Here is a 21342-nt window from a genome sequence, read left to right as displayed (position 1 = left end):
TACATACATACATACATACATACATACATACATACATACATACATACATACATACATACAAACGTAGTCTTTGTCAAAAGTTTAGAGCCCAGGGGGTTAACTTCTACTTTATAATGGGACTCCAGGAGCATTCATGAAAGCCCTACTTATTGCAGGAAGCAGCACCCGAAATGTTCTCATGTCCAGGAAATTGGGAGCGCTAGAGATCATTTAAGAACGACACCGTGTGGCTCAAAAGAAAACCCCCTGGGCCCCAAACTTTTGACAAAGGCTGTACATAAATAGATACAGTCGTCGAACTACCGATTGATAGCCAAATAAAGCAATGGAAGCCTGCAGTCAATAAATAGATCACAAATTTCAATAACCAGATGCAAATTACAAAGCAACTCAGTACTTTCTTTCATTATAACTTTCAATCCACGCTTTCAGCCCAGATTTCACAGCCCTCACAGAATGGCTACCCAACAGTTTTACAGACGGTGTGTTAAAATAGTAAGGTGCTGGAACTGTCGTGTATTTTGCAGTAGTTGGTGGAAACCCTTGCAACTTTATCACTTTTATGATTTTGTGTGGCATATGTGATGTATCGCCGTTTCCTGCACGCCGCACATTGTGCCCGCTTTGCTCACGTTCAGTTGTCTCGACAAGCTTTCCCTCTGAGCGCATATTCTCTACACTTGAACAATACGCGACTTCTTGTGATGTCGTGTATAATTTTTTAGCAGAATTGTGCATGCAGAAATACGGCTGTCGAGTTCTGCGGAAAGTGGCCAGGGTAGGAGATGTCTCTGTCGCTCTTCTACATCTGCATTGTAGTAAAGTTTAGAATGACAGGGCTACTCTTTTCAGTCAGTCCCTAAACTTTAAATGTGTTCCATGCATGAGCTCAACATTCATGATTTCTATCAAGTCTGTGCTTAAGGTCGCTTATGTACTGGCATTCTGGAAAAGGCCTGCTGGGGGACAACGTTGACGCCTTTCTGGTTTCGATTATTCGGTAACCGACAGGCTAAAAGGAAGGCTTGTTCGTCCTGTAATTTTTGCTTTCAGAGATTGTAAGGAGTTTAGAATACTAAAGAAACAGACAGTAATGATTTGATCCTGAGCATCAATAATCAGATATTTCAGCACGGTGCAAAACACAGGGCTCCGATTTACTTGAGCAGCCTTGTGAATATGTGTGGTTCAAGTGTGTACTACCAGTGGCTGGCACGTTCTACCAAAATGTAGTGTACTAGTGCGTGTGCTTGAAGTGAAGCGGATGTGAGGATCCAAGGACGCTTAGAGTTTCATACTACATAGGAACTATGGCTGAAGGAACCACTGCAACAAGACGGACAGTCCCCCCCCAACCCCCCCACACACACACACACATTGATCGATGCTCAAGGGCCTGGGGACAAGCGCTGCGGAACTATAGTGATAGACGTTTGATAGCTTGAAGTTGGTGATTTTTTTGCAGCAGTTGTGTTGTGCGTGTCTGATGATTTTGATGTGTTCGTTCATCCAGGCTGTGCAGTAAAAAACTCGTTTTTTGTACGTAATGCTTTCTCGCTACGATATCCTCTCCTGCGACGTGGAAGATTTGTGCCAGAGTCTGAAGGAATGCCAGTGGAATCGGTGGAAATCTGTGGAATGCCTGAGTCCAGCGAGGCTCTCCTGGATTTAATGTTATACTCATGGAGGAATAGTGGTTCAAAATAAGAATGCAGCGGAAAAATTAGGAAGAGAAATTGTGAGCAGAAATATGAAAAACACTCAAACGTTTCATAATGAAATAATAAAGACCTGCCATTAAACTTTTGTTGAGCTGTATGGTATAATTTTTGTTTCATGATGATTTTACAGAGACGAAGATGTGCACTAAGTAGATGTGCACTGATGTGGTCGAGAAGGCATACGTATTTAACGAGGGATAACAAAACGTATCAACGATTGGACAGGATGAAACCAGGGAACAACTTTTTGGTTTTTTAGCCAGCCCGAGCAGGATTCCACCGGTGCTTTGATTTGACATGTGTCAAGCGGTGCCAAATGCGAAAGTTCTAATTTAGAACGCTCGGTTTCGACAGACGCAAAACTATGCAGAGTATTATATTTCAAAAACTATTTCTTATCAAAGCAAGGAGAGGGGAATATTGACACTGCTCAATGAATTAAAAAACTGACACAGTGCTTTAAACATGCTTGGCCTGTCGCTATTAGGCGCACGAGTTGTTTTTACGATTCAAATTCATTTATCATTCAAAACCTTATGGATGTTATGTATTATTTTTCGTTAGCTGATTGGTACAATGGCCTTCGGCGACAAGCGGATAAAAAGCGGTGCTTCTCATCCACGTTCACATCCTCCCGGGCCAACCCAGCAGTCGCCTCAGATTCAGTGCAACGGTGTGTATTCCACTTCATCGCAAAACTATAATCTTCATTCATTATGATATGTTTCCGCTCAATGTTGAACGCCTTGTTGAAACTTTCATGTTCGCGAGAAGCTTAATGGTTGCGTAGTATTTAAGTAAAATGGAGCCTTGTTCACTTCCGTATCAAGGCGCTTTTGCAAGCTACCTTCTCCATGTCCTCGCGGCCTCCCGGGCTGATGCTTTTGATACCGTGATAAATAACCATAATTCTAAAGACGCAGTACATAAAACGCACACATTATTCAAAAAATACCAATTCAAATTTACGAGCTGGTTATGAGATGCGAGGCTCCAAAGCCATTCTCTTAGTTGCACTTCCGAAATGTACAGCTTGCGGGATTAAGGAGAGCAACCAGGCGAATAGTAATGTGTTCTGACTGCCTCCTTTACTTTATACTCGTTTCCAATTTTTTTTCTGTTCGTGGTGAGACATAATAATAAAGACGAATGTGAGAAGGTAGCCGACAACAACAAAAAAAAAAGATGTTAATGAGGGTTATAAGATAGGCAATAGTGGGCGTAGGGTGAAGATTTATCTCCTGGGTAATTATCTAGCCCTGAAAGATCCGCACAGTGCTTTCTGGCATTCTGACTTCTGGCAGTCGATACAAAAGCTGCTTTCTTGGCCGCCATTGAGTGTTTGTTCTGAGTTGCCCTTATTATACACTCTAACCGCTTTCCAGTGGCCGCGTGCAGCTATCACTGCATGAATCGTACAGGGTATTCTCGCAACGAAGAAATATACAATCAGTTTTGAATGTGATGAATGGATTAAACCACTATCTTGTTCTACGATAAAAGCGGTGATTTGGTTTCTTTGTTCCTGAGAAAAATTTAATTGCTTTTAACGCCGAGGAGCGTTGCTTAAATTTCATGATTAACGGAACATCAAACGCTTCGCTGGTACTAAGTTTAAAACTGCCAGAGTCATGTTTATTTGCCTCTTCTACTGCAGGCATCACTTCTTGAACGACATATTGCATTCCCTACAGGCATGAAATTGCTAAATCTTTTCCTGTTGACTGCTTGCAGAGCTCGAGAAACATGGCAAACCTCTCAAGTCTCATCGTCTTCGGGGCTGCTTTTATAGGTACGAAATTTTCGATTAGAGCTGAATCGCACATACATCATCGTAAAAATGAAATGATCGTGCAAAACATGCCACAGCAGCAGGGATCGCCTCCATACGGTTGAACTCAGGAAATATCACTATCGACATTTACCAGAATATTGCAGCGGGGCATACCCGGAAGAGGCTAACATTGCATCCGGCCCGCGCAGCAGGCAGGCCTTCTTTGCCGATATATGGGCTCTTAAAGGGAGACTGAAGCACTTTTTATGAAAATCGGGCTGGCAGCGGCATCCTATAGTTTTTCATGCTGTATACTGGAATATCGCATCCAAATAAGGCAAAAACAAGCGCGAATTGCCTTTTTAGCCGAAATATGCGGCCTGTGCCGCGGGGCACGCCGCGCGGCGCGCCGCCGCCCGTGATTGGTCAAGAGAGGTCGTGACGTCATTTTGAGGACTGGAGAAGCTGCCGATGCGGATCCGGCGCTGCGTTGAGTGCAGATCGCAGCTTTCCGTGTCGTTGTAAAAGCGAATACGGCGACTATTTTTTTTTAATGACCTCCGAAGAAAGGATACTACAGTTTGCTCATTCCACGTATCGCCTGAAACCAAAAAAGACACAAGCAAAAAATTCTACGCCTAGCACAAGGATACGCCAGCGTCAAAGACGCGATGCAGACCATGCGTAAAAGGTGCCAACACAACCTCGGCTCGTATTCTCGGAAAGGAAGGGGTGCGAACAATACTGAAGTCAATTACCACCACCGGACGCCTCCTGACTCGCCCGGAAGAGCGTCATCCTAAAGAACAGATTCACAACAGCGCTACGGAACAAGGACAGAAGGAACACGAAAAACACAGGACGGGCGCTGTCCTTGTTCCGTAGCGCTGTTGTGAATCTGTTTATTAAGCATGAACCAACTACCCCACACCAGAATCCTCTTATCCTAAAGAAAAGGCCCAAAGCACTGTGTACAAAAAATCCTGTTCTCAGTACCCGGCGTTGCAAATTGGGGCAAGAAAGTATTTCAAGGAAACGATAAAGGAGCACAAAGTTGGTGTCAAAATTAGCGAAGCGCAGTGGCCAAGCACTGCGAGGCATGTGACCACAAGATAGTGACGCAATCATAGTGCGCTGGAAACCAAGCCAAATACGCGCACAAGGCTGCTGCTTCACTCATGGCGCGTTCAGCAGATGCCAGAAAATATTAATCGCTGCATCGGAAACGTTCGCCCTTCCTAGATTTGCAGTTTAGGTTCAGTGAAGTAGTTGCCAACTATATGTGTGTTTAAAAGCCAAGCTAGCTGTAACTCGCCCGCTGCCATAACTTGATGAAGAAACCGAGTGAGGTTGCGGTGTTTTCTTGCAAAAACTCGGTTGGCATTCATTTCTCTCATAAATTTGCATCCGAAACCAACGTCGAACGCTTTCATTTTAATTGCTTAGCTACGATTAAGCGAGATGCCGCATATGAAGAGCTTGGATGCTTCCTTGCTTTGCTTTATTGTGCTTTGCTCTGCTTGCTTGCTTGCTTTCTCGGACACGTCAAACCGAGTATAAAATCACTAACCGAGCCTTGCTAAGCACGTCTCAGGTGGTCTGGGCGCACCTAGCTGAGGAGAGCGACACATGCTTGAGCCTCTATAAGGTTTCTTCATGGGCTAAGTGAGCATGTTTCTACTTTTAAAAGAGGCGCTTCTTCGGAATGGTGACACGCCTCTCATGCGGGAGAAAATCGAAGGAACTGTGTCATGGTTCAGCCGCGCCTTTTCGACAAAAATCTCCAGAGGTCACATTAGGGACAAGCTTTGCATGTCGCCGCTCTTACGAAAGTGCGAGCAGAGTAGGCTTGCTTTGGTCAGCTTGAATTCTTCGTCACAGCAGTGAGCGCTCGCGCTGCGAGCTTTTGATCTTGCTAAAAACAGTGGAAGACGACACAGTCTCGGCCGTATTTGTTCATGGACACGAACGCAGAGTAGTACCTCGTGTTGAATCTGATTCTCAAGGTCGGCTGACACGCTTTGTACGTCACAACGCACGCAGCACGAGAAACAACGCGCGCTGAAAGCTCGCTCGGGTGCGCCGAAGTATCCCCGGCTCCTCAACGTGACGTCACGTTGGCCGACATGGACGAGGTTTCCCTCTCCGCTTTTCTCCTCTCCTACGCTCGCGCGGGGCGCGGAAAATTTGAACATCGCGTTTTTAATTGGTGATTGCGCCACTGTTTTAGCCTAAATCGAAAAAATAATTTCACAGACGTGATCAGCAATGACACTACTTCAAAACACTAAAAAATTAGCTGATTCGAAAACCGCCTCAGTATCCCTTTAGGTGGGCATTACCCAGTGTTTCGTGCTGTCGGTCAGCAAAACATCGTTTTCTGTTGCGAGGAATGGAGAGAATGAATAACTGCTCCTCTCGCATTTGGAAGATGAGTAAACAAATGCGTCCAGCGACATTTGCTTACCAGCTTTCACCTATTATGTAGGCTTTAATTGAGGTGTAGTACAAAATATTGTTAAGCGAAGGGATTAAAACAATCGACGAATAGGAAGAGATGACTGTGAGCCTGTTGCATAGAAGTAATATTTATTTATTTATTTATTATTCCTCAAAGGTCCCTTTCGGGACATTACATGAGGGGTGGGGATAACACGGCAAAACAAAAATATTATACATTAATAAGAAATGGACAAAAATTACATTGATGAAAGGGCTTCCTCGATGGTGGTCTTGAAAAGTCGGTGAATCATGATGGTGGCCACTTCAGCAGGGAGGTAAACACGGCGTAAACACGGTGGATGAAATAAAGAGAACTTAAGTTGATGATACTTATATCCCCTATCATAACTGTAACTCGGACACTCGAGCATAGTTATTTTAACCAAATGCCAGAAACCCTTTGAAAATTCAGGAAGATGGTTCTCTTCAAGCTACAGGAACATGAAGTTGACGTTAGTCATTACTGCACACTGCACGTCTTAAAACTAAAACATGCGGCCTCATTGCCTTTTTAACTTGCGTACGTGCCAAGAATTTACTATCATTTTCTGGACCCAAGTGTCGAATATAGCGACTTGAACGCTTCAATCATCCATTGAGGAATTTAATCCCTTGCTTTTTCTTGCATTTTCAATCGCAGCGGCCGTCCTAACCGGTGCTCATGCGACTTATATCCGTTATGGTCGGAGCATTCTTGGCAGCGCCCCTGAGGAGAGAATCGAAGGCAGCCACCCATGAAGGAAATCCTGTTGATGGCGCCAGAGCTTATTCGTTGATGGAATGTGGGAAGCCACGTCTATTGCAAAAACCACAAAATAAAGTGGACTGCAATAAATCAGGACTGTATATGCATTTCGTGCCTTCTTGCAACCCAATATCATGCACATACCTCCGCCGACTATGCTTTAAACTTGAATGTGTGCTTCTGGCATCAGTTAACTTCTTACAAACATCTGTATAAAACCCTAACCGATGAGTGAAGAGCACACTAATGAAGGCAGTTCTCCCGAACTAGACCTGCCCGAATTATGAAGACTAAGCCCGGCCCGAGCCCGAGATTGAAAGGCCTGAGCCTGCACAACCCTGGCCCACCGCTTCAAGCAGAGGCCAAGCATGGCCCCACTGCAGTGTCCCTCTACTCAGCCTGTTCCCAAACCGCACAGCTCGATGATGGGCTCAGTCTCGGCATCCACAGCAGCTAAAGAGTTATATTGCTTACTGACTCAAAGTGGCCTCCTGCTACACAATTGAGGAAGTGGTCTGAAAATGACCTCGAACCAAAAAAAAATTACCGACGATTACGTTACTTCCTAATGCGAAATTTGAGCGCAGCAAATAAGCTGTTTCACCTTTTCGATAGTGAGTCAACCGCAGCTGCGGAGTTGGTTTCAGGGACAACGCCGCCGATGCCGACACAAACAATATGATACCCTCGCTTCCGCAGCGCTAAGAACCAGGTCTAGCCGTGGGAAGGTGGTCACGTATTCGTCGACGTGCCCCGGGGCCGACGTGAAATAACCGGCGCGTCGGCAACTGAAGAGCACCCTATCCGCCACACAAGAACAGGGTGGGACCCTTTCCTCCTCTTTCTGCATGGCGGCGACGGTGTTCTATGCAGTCACGTTATCTTGACTCTCTAGCGGCGTCAGCGGCATCCAGCGGTATCAGTCGGTCGCTGCTAGCGCTGGGGGGATGAAAGGGCGGCGGAGCTGGTTACGAGGCCGACGACGACGCGAAACCCAGGAACGGACGCCAAAGAGCTGCGCTCTAAAACGTTCGACATAACTGGCTTGCCGAACACAGAACGAAGGTGATATGACGGGGGCTGACGCCGCCTGTTCTTCAAACCGTGATGTTCGCATTGAGTAAGCCGACTTCCGAGAGCGAAATCAGTACGGTTGTACGAGTATACATGCGCCTATAAATTTCCGTCAGCTGTATATTTTTATTGGGGTTTTTGTTTGTACTTCATTTTATTATCAGCATGGTGTCGGTTGAATTCCTGACCTCTACAGGCTTAGGATTTTCGAAGAAGTAAAGTAAGTGAGTCTCCTTATTTGGTTATGTGTTTTTGAGCACCCGTATTGCCATGAACCAATATGCCCTCCTGGAATGGAATTTCGCATCGCTCAGAGATGTCCTTTCGTATATTAAAGCCGGACAGTTACAAACGAGCTTCGAACAAACGGCTGTCAGTAGAGCAGTGGGAAGAAGGCCTTTCTCTCGAGGTTCTTATGAAACTTCAGGTGCCCTGCCGTGAGCGGCAATACCGAAGCCCTGATCAGGAGCGCCTTCTTTTAGATGTGATGGCGTGCTCTCGTTGATGGTCGAAATCGTCAAGGGAAGTGGTGAAGTGGGCTTTTCTAGGGGATCGGCCTCGTGCAAATCAGCCATGTATAGGGGTTTCAACGCTCCACTAGGAACGCCGCGTCCGACCAGCGAATGCAGAATTTTGCGGTTTTAGGTGTAAAATTCTACAACTGAAGGTTTCGCCTTGTTTTGGGTGTTAACACTTGAAGCCCGACCATGGTAAAACCAAGCACGCACCATCAAGGCTAACAATCTATTGCTCTATGTCTTGCTGCACATACTCATGAAATGCCTGCAGGGTATGACTATAGTTAACCACCAGCAACCGCATGACCAATGACCAGGGGTCGCTTGACCTTTCAAATTGACCACAGACATCTGCCCTTGAGCTTCGGGCTTTGACTTTAACCTTTAGAGCTGTCGATTGGCGTCAATGCGACGCCTTCCGATGACGTAGCAATGACGGCACACTATTCTTGGGTATAAATAGCACAGGCCTTGTTTTCATCCCAGCCTGTGCCAGCACTTGGTGACGCTGCATAAACTAAATGAACTAATGTGCTTACCCTGATTCCGTTTTTTGAGGAGGTAGCACTAAGCGTTTATTATTAGTGCACTGCAATTATTTTAGTGCCGGCAGTTAATTTCTGGATGCGTTCCAATCGGCAGCCGAAAATATTGCCACGCGCCTAACGCGCCGCGCGGCCTCCGCGCTGAATCGAAGACGACGACGAAGCGGCGGTGGACTCTCGCGGCGCGCTAGTTCTGTTTGGTGTCGTAGAAGCTGGCTGTATAATTAAAAGAAGGCTCCCAGTCTTCGGTTCTTCCCGACGCCTACCTTCACGGCTTTTCTGGTCGTGACAATATTATGTTTTGTATTTTGCACGGGTGAGGGAAATGAGACGATATCTGACAGCATTGCAAAATTGGACAGACAATGAGAAAATGTGATGCGCACAGCGGGCGCTAGCAATGATAATTTTGCCTTCGTCCATTGAGATGAAAGCTTTTTCAACTCATGCTTGCAGTTGCCACTGGCTTTGAAAACGTAGTTGTTCAGGTTAGCCACAGGATCATCTCTCGCTATCGCGTTCTTCTGCCGAGCCAGATTTCGTCGTGGCCTCCGTTGTCTTTGCCGTCCGGCGGGACGAGAACGCCGATGCGACTCTTTGTCTTCGGTTGCAGCTCACGTCTTTTCTCGCTGGAATCCTTTGACCCCGCCCGGATGGTGAAAACTTCGAACCACGAAAGCGATAAGGAAGGACTTGAAAAGCGCGCTCGGAGCGCAATTCTCGAGAGCGGAGAGGCGCACGTCCGCTAGGCTTTTTCCGCAAACATGCCTTACACTCTCGAATTGCGGCAGGGAGCACTTCTTTCCCTTTGCGGGCGGCCACCTGGGGCCCTGCGAGGATGAATCGATGCGCCAAAACACATCGGTCCACCGGACGCGCTCCGGTTCTGGCTGGATTTTTTTCAGTACTTCAAGGAAGTAGAAAGGCCTGGCCGTGTATTCCCTGGGCTGACCTCGGGACCGCCCCATCTCGCGGAAGAAGTAAACACCTGTCCCCGGCCCCCACCCCAAGTCCACTCCCATGAAGCATCTTATTTGTGCTGCAAGGTTTTGACGTACTTAATAGAAAAAAAGTACATAAATAAACAACTTCCTTAAATAAAGACTTGGCAGGTGTCTTCATCAGGGGTAAGCTACGAAGCGTGACGTATGCTGTTTAACCTGTAGTCGTTAAGAATGCGTGCAGTTTCTTGACGTCTTCGGCACCGTTGCTGCTTTATAAACGTTTATTAAAGTTTATGGCGTTGAATTTAATCGCCCGTCCTTCCTGTGACTATAGCAATATGTTTCTTTTAAATTTTGCCCATCGTTCGCATCTTGTAGTTTAGACTTCCTAAGAAAACCTAAGGGGAAATTTTTTTACGGTAGAAAACACGCAAAAAGCATGGTGTAGCTCACGAATAATATTGCTTGGCACTCTACCAACGAGCACTCACAAGTAGGTTCTCCTGAAACTGTAGTATCCTGCTCACTCTTAAGCAAGGTAGAAGCTTGGGCGAGTTGGTGGACAAGAGGAAGAGACGTACACACGGGCGATGACTCAGCAGGCCTCCTTGAATTATTGTCTTTCTACCTCTCCTCTACGTTTTGCACACGGGAAGAACATATTTACTTACAACAATTAGGAATTCCCATAGGTTCATGCATCGCACCGATACTACGCGACATTTTTCTCGCGTTTATACGCAGGACTTTAGCCTCCACTCTTCCTTGCTCTTCCGTTATGAGGACGTTTCGATACGTCGATAATTGCCTGGTTTTCATAAATAGTCGGAGCCAGTCTTTCCACTCAGACGTACAGGGGGTTTTGCAGAATTTTACTTCGACCATGTCCCCTCTGGTTGTGACACATGAGTTGCCTGAAGATAACTGCATCCGTTTTCTAGATATCAAGCTGCAATTCGAGGCGCACCACATTTGTTGGAGCTATGAACCTCGCAATATGAAACCTGTAGTTCCATATCACTCCGCATATTCCAAAATGGTCGAGCGATCCATAGCCAGCCAGTGTTTTTCCAGCTCCCTCAAAAAATCGTACACAGTATGAATGCTAACTTTGAAAAGCAGTATCTCCGCTTGTCAGAAGCATGTTACCCTTCACAGCCCCTAACATCGGTTGCCCAGAAGTTGTAGAAGCGAACAAAAATTCAAGGTAATGAGATTAGCCTGCCTAAGCAGCAAGAAAAAAAGGAAACAAAAAGTAGCCGTTATCCCGTATTGCCACACAATCTCTCATATTATTAAAAAGATTATGAATCGTGCCAGAGTGTAGGTTGTCTTCTCCGCTCCTTAAAGGCTGTCCAAGATATGTACCCGTGCCAACCCTGCACCCAACAAAGCCCGAACTTGCAAAACAAAACGTCAAAAACAGTTTGTTGCATGTGAAAAAAAAAACCATCTATTTATTTCATTGAAATACGGCAAAAAGTACATCGGGCAAACGGACATATGCCTGATTGACGGGCTGCGTGAGCACAATAATGTTACGAAAACGGGTTCAAAAGGACACCTCACCGCACATTGCAAAACGTGCAGCGCATGCCACCCACAATCTGAGAAATGTGAGGCTGAATTAGGGCACTGCATCATCTTAACCCAGCACGCAGATAAACTCACCAGAGAAGTGATTGAGGCGTTTAATATAGCATCCAAACGGACACGTGTGTCAGTGCACCATCAAGGCTTTTATCTGACAAAGAATATATGTATATCTTTCTGCCAATGTGAAACCTTTGACGACAAGTTTGCTTTGATTATTTCCCTCTCCTTCTGTGTCTTTCGCACTACTTTCAGTTTTATTGCGCGGCCACGTTTTATAAGGTGGTGTCTCTGCAATAAAATTCTAGTTGTGAGTCAGCGCCCGTGTGTACGTCTCTTCCTCTTGTCCGTGTCTTTTTTGCGCTGTTTTTGAATGACTCTTAAGCACACTCTAGAAAATAAGTCATTCTTATTCAGTCTTGTCTATACGCCTGCTGGCCCACCTTTGCACGAATGTGGATATGCTCTTTGCGTGGAAAAGCTATCACAATAATAACATCAGTTTCAATGCCCTGGACTTGGATGCAGGTGGTCTGCTTTGCTATTGCATGTAGGATACAGGTGTATTTCTGCACCAGTTAAAACAAACTGGACATTCAAATGCATTTTCACCTGCACACCACACATGTTGACATGCTAAAGAAACGCAACCTACTTAGAGGCAATAAAAAAAATAAAAGCAAAAAAACAACAACTTGACATCATGGGAATATTTTAGAAGGGTAGATCTGCTGTGACTACAGCTTGTTATAGAGCAGTGCTCAAGACGGACGCCTGTTTATATCTGGTTTTCATTCATACCTCAGGTAACAGAGATTGCATGCATTAAATTGCCGTAGAAATTTGGCTGGGTGCAGGATCGCCTCGCCGACCGGTGCAATAAAGCGATTATTTTCATTCGCTCCTCTTTTTCTTCCGCGAAGGCTGCGCACCAGCTCTCAGCCCAGGGCATTTTTGGGACCATAAAAGCCTTTTATACCACAGGAGTTCCAAGAAGAACAGACTGAACGCAATGGGAATATTGTCACGCTTTTATTCTATGTGTGGAAGAGAGAGAAACTATTTGAAACTTTTTTTAGGAACAGTAATCGTGCGGATCACTGAAAAAGCGATTTTTAGCCTTGGGGGTGCGTGCTGGTTTGACCTTGCTACGACTTGAAGTGGGAACACGCAAAGCCAGGCGAAACCTCGAGTAAGAGAATTGTGGTTCTAAAAGCGCAAAATTCTGATGGAGCTGCTCAAGCACGGCGTTCTTAGTGAAGCATTCTGGCGGCTGACACATGGCTCATTTGCACGAGGCCGATGACCTACAAAAGCACACTGCACTTTTTCACTCGGCGATTTCAGCCATCAAAGAGAGCACGCCGTGAGATCTAATAGAGGGCGGTCCGCATTAGCTACTTTGTATTGCCGCCCACGACTGGGCATTTGAAGCTTCATAAGAACCTCGAGTGAAAGGCCCTGGTCCGACTGTTCGACGCGCAGCTGCCTGCTCCAAGCCAGTCAATAAGTGTCTTTCTTTAATTTCCAGAAATACACTTCTGAGGGATGTGAAATGCCGTTCGACGAGAGAACATTGGTTTATGGCACTTCGGTAACTCAAACATGAAATAAAGAGGCATTTTTGCATTACTTCTTCATAAAACCGGGGCCTGTGCGGTCTAAGGTTCAACCAATGACACCATCCTCATTAATATATAAAATACTAAGAAAAAAACTGAGTAAAAATCTAAAGGCAACTCAAGTTTATAGGCGCATGTATGAAACTGTACTAGTTTGGCTCTCGCAAATCCGCGAACTGATAGAGAATATTACTGTTTGACAAGCAGACCGAGTTAGCCCACGCCATATTACCTTACTTTTGTGTTTTGTGTTGTTTATTTTCGTTCCAGTACCTTTGCAGGCCCCTTCCTGAATTCTGTAGCAGGAGACCACTTTATGTCATTAAGCAGTTTTACCCTTGAGCTCTTGAGGGAGCCAAGGCTGAGGCCGGCCCCGCCCAGCGTCGAGCTCAGCGGGCCTGTCCGAGGCTCAGTAGAGGGACACTGCAGCGGGGCGGTGCCTGACCCCTGCTTCAAGCGGTGGGCCTTAGTTGTGTGGGGCCAGGGCTTCGTATCTCGGGCTAAGGCAGGGCTCGACTTTAAAAATTCAGGAGTTCTAGTACGGTAGAACATCCTTTTTTTCATAGTTGACCGGAAAGGGCTATACATTCATGTCTCTAAGCAGTTAAGTAGTGTCAGAACCACTCGTTCAAGCACAAACCTTAGTTGATGGAGCGATGTTCGTGAAGTTTGGTCCAAACAGGCACGAAATGCAATTAGAGTCCTACTTGGTGCCCTTTATTTTCTTGTTTATTCTAATAGCCATGGCTTGCCACATTCTATAAAAAATGCGTTCTCGCGAAGTGAACAGGATTCCCATCATGGGTGGCTACCTTCGATTCTCTCCTCTGGAGCGCCGCCAAGAATGCTCCGGCTATCTTCGATCCTCTCCTTTGGAGCGCCGCCGAGAATGCTCCGGCTATCTTCGATTCCCTCCTCTGGGGCGCCACCAAGAATGCTCCGGCTATCTTCAATTCTCTCCTCTGGGGCGCCACCAAGAATGCTCCGGCTATCTTCATTTCTCTCCTCTGGGGTGCCGCCTAGAATGCTCCGGCTATCTTCAATTCTCTCCTCTGGGGCGCCGCCAAGAATGCTCCGGCTATCTTCAAATCTCTCCTCTGGGGCGCCGCCAGGAATGCTCCGGCTATCTTCAATTCTCTCCTCTGGGGCGCCGCCAAGAATGCTCCGGCTATCTTCAATTCTCTCCTCTGGGGCGGCGCCAAGAATGCTCCGAACAAAACGGATTTCAGGGTGTAGACGCGCATGAGCACCCGCAATAACGGCCGCTGCGAAACAATATGCAAGAGAAATGAATAGATTAAACATTTAAATGCATGATTGAAGCGCGCAGGTCGCGATAGCCGACAGTTGGGGCGAGAAAACTATACACAACGCGTGGTACGTACAGAATTAAAATATAAGTTTTGAGGTCACGCGGTTTATTTTCAACACGTGCAGTGTGCAGTAATGGCTAACGTCAAGTTCTTATTTCTGTAGCTGGACGAGAACGACCTTCCGAAATTTTTGTTCCATTTCAGGGCGAGAATATTCTTTCTTTGACATTTTGACAATTTAGTATTTTGCTTCATGCGCAAGACCCAGATGTGCAGCGGTTCGTCCTACTCTCCCTTTATCCCAGCAGAAAATAATTTTTTGGCTTACTGACACGAATAAACTATGAGTAATGCACGCTTATGAACCAACAGATCCCCAGAGAAGGCTTGCTAGGTGCGGAGAGACGACGCAATATTAGCTGCTTCCGAGTACAAAGTGCTGCATTATTCTGGTGACTTCCGTTAGCGATCTTTCCCTAGTTGCACTTTATTGAGGGAATTCTTGCTCCTATGGAAATATTTCACATGATAATTTGATTTTTAAAACAGTGTAATCCAGTTCTACGGTTAATTAAAATTCGTACCTATAAAAGCAGCCCCGAAGACAATGAGACTTGAGGGGTTGGCCATGTTTCTCGAGCGCTGCAAACCGTCAACGGGGAACAGTTGAGTACATTCAGGTCTCTTGTGAGTGCAAAATGTCGTTCAAAATGTGACATCTGCTAGATAAGGCACAAAGAAACATGTAATCAGCAGTTCTATATTAAGCGCCAGTGAAGAGTTTAAATTTCTAAAACCATGAAATAATCATCAACACGGCTCAGCGTTACATGGGATGCAATAATTATGAGAGAATTAAGGAATAAAAAAACTGCTTCATTCATGGTGGAATTTCTGCGGAATAATCAACTAGTGAGATTCAAAACTGAGTATATATTTTTCGGTTGTGCTGATTGATACCCTGTATGACTCACGAAGTGATAGTTGTACACGGCCACTGGTAAATGCACAACTTACATAATAATGACAAAGCACAAGAAATGCCCAATGGCGGCCAAGAAAGCAATTTTTGTATCAACTTAAACGCCAGAAAGCATTGCCTGGAGAATTAGTAACAAAAATACTGCCAGGAGATTTGATCTTACCCAACTCTCATTATGTCGTACATTTGAATTCCCTCTTACAGCTCTTCTTTGTCGGCTATCTTTTCGCATTCGTCTTTATTATATCTGACCATGAAGAGAAAAATTCGAAAAGGGAGTAAAAGGTAAAGGAGGCACACCGCGAGCATCAATCTTCGCATGATTGCTCCTGTTAATCCCACGAGCTTTATATTTGAGAAGAGCAGCTAAAAGCAGCGTGGCCTTGCAGCCTCGCATCTCATACCGAACGCGTTAATTAGAATTGATAGGCTTTCGATGATATGGGCCTTTTGAGTAATGCGTTGTTATAGCATTCTGATTACTTATCCTGATACCAAAAGCATAAGACCGGCGGACGGCGAGTACATGAAAAAGGTAGCTTGCACTAGCACCTTGATACGGCAGGGAACATTGGTCATCTAAGTCTACTATAACAAAACCCTTAAGCTTCTTGGGAACAAGGAAGTTTCAACAAAGCGCTCGCCGAGCAGTTTTTTAATCCAGCAAAAACATTCTATAAAAGAATGAAGGCCGTTTTTTAGCGGTGAAGTGGCATACACACCGTTGTACTGAATGTGAGGTGAATTCAGGGATGGCCGGGAGGATGTGAACGTGGATGCGAAGCCCCGCTTTTTATTTGCTCGCCGCTGAAGGTGAACGTACGAATCAGCCACACAACTGGAGTACAAAAATATCTATTAGTTTGAATCATAAACTAATCGGGAGGATAAAAATAACTCGTCTGCCTGTTAGCGACTGGCCATGCATGTTTGAAACGCTGTGACAGGTTTTAAGTTTATTGAGCTGGATAGAAAATATGAATTGCATGCTTTGATTAAAAACCTTTTCGCTAGATAACAATTGCATACTTTCACGTGGGTCGAAAACAAGCGTTGTAATTCGAAACTTTCTCATTTTGTGCCGCGTGGGACATGTCAAATCAATGCAGGGATGAAATAGTGCGCGGGCTGGCTCAGAAACTAAAAAAAACTGTTCCCTGGATTTATCCCATGAAATTACTGACACGCTGGTTATCTATCATTAAATCTGGATATCCCCTCGATCACACCCTTGCACACTATTCGTTATTATACATCGCACTCTGCGTAAAGCCAACATGAAGCAAAAATGAGAACGTGCCACTTAACGAAATTTTGATTACCTTACTTTGATATTTCATTCCAGAACGTTTGAGCTTTATTAATATTTCTTATGTTACTTTATTTTTCTGCTGCTTTCCTATTGTGCAACTTACTTTCTCGGGTGCATAATTTCTATTGCGGCAGAGCCTCACCGGATTCAAGGTTTGCATTGATTTGATGGTAAAGATGAACAAACGGAACAGAATTGTACGGAACAGGAAACGGAACAGGCTTCAACCTTCGGGCTGTGCTGTAAGTTTTCCACGCGGCAGCACAGGCAGACGGGGAAGCATTACGAAGAAAAAACAAAAACCTCACCTTGACCACTTCCTACAAGACTATACAGCCGTATTTCTGCATTAAAAATTCCGTGAAAAATTGGACACGACATCCCAATAAGACGCATGTTGCTCAAGTGTCGAGAATGGACATTCAGAGGGAATGCTTGTCAAGACAATCTAACGTGAGTTAGTCACGCACAGCGTGCTTAGCCTACAGTGAACGGGGACACGTCGATTATGCCATACGAAATGATGGAAGTTCAACCACGCAGTTCAAAAGAACGCCTCACGCTTTCGAAAATTAAAAGCTCATTTTCACACCCAATTACTTAGTGTCACCACTTCAATGCCACCAGATAGATCACACGATGCAAGACATCAAGATTTGTTGCGGCGTTCGTTGGAGCCCACGGCCGACGGTTAATTGGCGGCTAGTAGTGCAGCCTCCATTCTTATGCCTCGCTTCGGCGTCAGAGCAGCCAAAATATTAGTGGTGTCCTCAGTCGTTCTTAAGAACCTCAGCATGGCTCCGTATATTCTTTGGTAGTAATTAAACGGCCATAGCACATTTGCATTGGACGTGTGTTGTGATGCTAAAGGATGCAGTGTAAAGGGGAAAAACTAACTGGTATCACAGTAATGTCTGTAAAGGAATTATCTACTACAGGAACTGCAGTATATTATGTAGCAGTGCCCATTACAGACACCTGTTCAGCTCCGGTTTCCAGTCATACTGAATTAAGAGCAACCGAGTTTGTATGCACCAAAATACCACGATAATCTTTTTTCACTCCGCATAGTAAAGCGTCATCATCATCAGCCTGACTACGCCTACTGCAAGATATGAGCCCCTCCCATTTCCTTGCAATTAACCCTGTTTTTTAAGAGCTGCGGCAACCCAATCCCGGCAAACTTCTTACTTTCATCCGACCACCTAAATTTCTGCCGCAACCTGCTATGCTTGCCTTCTCTTGGTGTCCAGTCTGTTGACCTTAAGGACCAGCGGTTATCCTTCCTTCGCGTTAAATGCTCTGCACAAGCCCAATCCTTCCTCTTGATCGCGACTAGGCTGTCATTTACTCGCAGTTTGTTTCTCACCCACTCTGGCCCCTTCTGGTCTCTTAACTTTAAAACTATCAGTATTCTTTCCACAGCTCCCTGCATTGTCCTTAACTTCAGGTGAACCCTTTTCTTTATCCTCCTCGGCTCTGCCCCAAAGGTGAGTACAGGTAAGTACTGGTGGTTCTATACTTTTCTCTTGAGGGATATCGGTAAAGTGCCCTTAACGATCTGAGAGAACCTGCCATATGCCCTCCATCCCATTGTTATTCTTCTAGTTATTCCCCTTTTATGATGAGGATCAGCGGCCGCTACCTGCCCTAAGTCGACGTATTACCTTAATACTTCAAGAACCGCGCAACCTATTGTTGTTGCGAGGCCTATTGTTGCGAGGCTATCGAAGATTCCTTTGGTTTTCTGCATTTTAATTTTAAAAACTTGCCTTCTTCTCTACCTGCCTAACTCATCGATGATGCGTGCAGCTCATCTTTTGAGTAAGTGCTGATGATACCAGCATACTTTTAATAGGGTCTGATGCTGAGCTCCTTATCTCACGCGCAAATGTACTTCTAAATAAACTACATTCCTGGAGTATCGTTAATTCGCTTGCCATAAACAACAGTAAGACAAAAGCTGTTTTTTTCAGGCCGAAAAACCGTAACATAGACACACGGGCCATACTCCATCTCGGCACTGTAAATATTCAGATAGCGTCGCAAGTTAAATGTCTTGGTGTTCTGTTCGAAAAAAATATGTCCTGGAATGCTCACATAGATGCAGTTGCAACTAAAATTTCTCGCATTACAGGGATCCTGTGCAAATTGCGATACTTTGCTCCTGTTTGCATTAAACGCCTTATTTTCAGTGCTCTTTTTACTTCACATATTAACTACTGTCACCTAGTGTGGGGTACAACTACTTTGTCAAATATTACTAAACTTCACCTCCTACAAAAAAAGGCAATTCGTATAGTTGCGAACGCTGCATACGATAGTCACACTGCACCTCTCTTCAGGGAACTAAACATTATCACACTTCCTAACATTTATAAAACAATGCTCATTAAGCGTTATTCTAACGGAATTAAACAGAATAAAAACATTTTAGGCGGCATAGCAAACCTCACACCTAAACGAAAAACACGGAATATCCGCAGTACATAACTGTGGGTAATACCTCGAGCACGTACTAACTATGGTTACCAGATGCTACGTAATATGCTCCCGTCGCTTCAAAACAAACGAATTGTTTCATAGCCACAATACTGTTTTTTTTTTGTAAATATATCATAGCCACAATAATTGCAGTTTCTACCTTTTTCTGTATTGCACCGTACTTTGTATACTTCATTAAACACTCTACTAATCTTGTAATTGTCTTTGCTTATGTCTTGATTTTGTGCCACATCCTCCCATGTCTGATGCGTTGTGTTTGTATTCTAGTTTTGTTGCCAATGCCATGTTTTTTAGGGGCCGTGAACCCCGTCAAGCCCAGTTAGAGGCTTTTTGTTCACGGTCCTCAGGATCTGTAATGTTGATGTTGGAATAAAATGATGATGATGATGATGATGATGAATTCAATGCCATCAGCAAAACGCAAATTACTTAGGCATTCTCTATTAACTCTTATCCCCAGCTGCTCGGAATCGAGGCACCTGAACACCTTGTAGACAGTCGGCGAAGAGCACTGGTGATATCGTTGCTGTCTGCCTGACACCTTACCTTATTGGAATTTTGCTGCTGACTTTAGGAAGGACTATGATAGCTGTGCAGTCGTTATAGATATCTTCCGGTATTTTCACATTACACTCTTCTACACACCAATCCCACAATGCCTGCATGACTGCTTAAGTTTCCATTCAGTCAAATGCTTTCTCGTAATCAACGCACGCTATGTATTGGGATTGTTTATAGTTTGCGCATTTCTCTATTATGTAATTGATAGTATGAATATCCTGTGTAATTAAGTATCTTTAACGAAAACCTCCCGGATCCTTCGGCTCATTGAAGGCTAAGGTTGTCCTGAGTCTATTTGCGATTACCTTAGTAAATATCTTGTAGGCAACACAGAGCATGCAGATTGGTTTGTAATTTTCAAGTCGTTGACGACTTCTGTCTTAGGAATTAAGAAAATATTAGCGTTCTTAGAAGGTTGAGGTACGGTCGAGGTCATAAAGCATTTCGTATAAGGTTGGCTAGTTTTTCCAACACAATCTCCTCTCCGGTGTTATACAGATACTCTTATGATCGGTTTATTTCATGATTGAATACACCGGAGACTCTCAGGTCTGTTTTGATAGCTTACACATGAGGCTAATAGACCTCACGGAAGCAAAGTTTTTTTCAGAACTAAACAACCGTCGGGTAGCCTAAATCTTTTTTAATGCTGCTCTTTTGGGATCCTTTGTAGCCAAAAGCGAACCTTCCGAGGGATGATGACCAGTGATACTGTTACATTCCGGAAATTATTGACTCCTGCCTTTTTACATTTGAGAGCTGCTGCAAAGCAGATCACACAAGGCCCTTACACAATTTGCTTTAACTCGCATGGTTGACAACTTGATGCTAAAGTGACATTGGGGAAAACTCCATCAATTTTTGTTCTCAGTAAAAATTGATTCTATGCAAGGGCACCTTGAGTATAAAGGTGATGGCGCTTGGTGCCACCACGAAGCCTTAGCCTCTATACAGACGCTGTCATGCGCACCGTTGCAAGAGGCTGTAGGATGGAAGTTTGAAACCTAGAGCAGTGCCATTCTGGGGCCACGATCAAGCCACTGGCGATGAAATTTCCGTCTCTCTACTAAATGGAGGGCTTCTTGATGTTCCTGAGCGCAAACGGTTAATCGCAATTTAATTAGTAAGAAACGTCAACGTAAGCTTGTCGTTGGATCAAATCGTCCTCCACTTAAGCTGTCTGTACCTGAAAAGTTTCCACTCCGAAGTACCTCTAGAAAACACTCGCACAGAATCTGACCACTTCTCACATTGCCGAATTTTGCATTCAGTGAATGATCATGCTTCAATAACCGTCCTGTCTTTCTCCCTCATAGCTAAGAATGTCAAAAAATTCATAGAAAAATATAGAGAAAGTGCCAAACCTACGGATACAGCTCTACCACCTGTCGCGGGGAACTCAGTTTTGCAGAATGAGATGCACACAATCAACGCAACGAAAACTGCTGTGCCGCTCAGAGAGAATTTGAATAATTCTGATCCAGAGGCACCATTACAGAACTTTAAATTTCAAACGGCAATTAAAAACGAACCAATGAAGGTATAAAGAAATAACAAGTAATCAACAAACAGAAATTGAAGAACCGCATCAGCGCGAGTAAAAAGTTAACAGCTATCTAGAAGGCTAACTC

The sequence above is a fragment of the Amblyomma mixtum genome, chromosome 6 (genome assembly GCF_055824585.1).
Source record: "Amblyomma mixtum isolate Tamu chromosome 6, ASM5582458v1, whole genome shotgun sequence".
In the NCBI taxonomy this organism is placed as follows: Eukaryota; Metazoa; Arthropoda; class Arachnida; order Ixodida; family Ixodidae; genus Amblyomma; species Amblyomma mixtum.
Note: the sequence above shows the minus strand (reverse complement) of the source record.